This window comes from Palaemon carinicauda, chromosome 10 (assembly GCF_036898095.1).
Source record: "Palaemon carinicauda isolate YSFRI2023 chromosome 10, ASM3689809v2, whole genome shotgun sequence".
In the NCBI taxonomy this organism is placed as follows: Eukaryota; Metazoa; Arthropoda; class Malacostraca; order Decapoda; family Palaemonidae; genus Palaemon; species Palaemon carinicauda.
This window is the reverse complement of record NC_090734.1, coordinates 89,160,060-89,160,594: the sequence shown is the minus strand read 5'-3', so window position 1 is coordinate 89,160,594 and position 535 is coordinate 89,160,060.

Here is a 535-nt window from a genome sequence, read left to right as displayed (position 1 = left end):
ACGAAACTCTTACAAGGATTTCCTCTTCAATAAATCTTTTGGAATCGCTAGAAGCTGAGTCAGCTGATGGATTCATGGCTTCCTTTCGGGGAAACGCATTCATGCAACTGCCACCCTAACTAATTGTAATTCATGGACGATCAAGGTTTGAGCTGCGTTGAACATTACAAAATGTTTTTTCAACATATATACCTGCATTACGCTCCACCTTATTCTTCTACCCAGGGTTGTGGTTGGGATACCAGGTTGGATTCCTTCTTTCCTCGATAAAATATAGATTGATAGTAGTCCTTATGTATATATATATATATATATATATATATATATATATATATATATATATATATATATATATATTTATATATATAATTATATATATATATATATATATATATATATATATATATATATATATATATATATATATATATATATATATATATATATATATATATATATATATATATATATATATATATATATATATATATATGTGTGTGTGTGTGTGTGTGTGTGTGTGTGTAAATCTAATCTA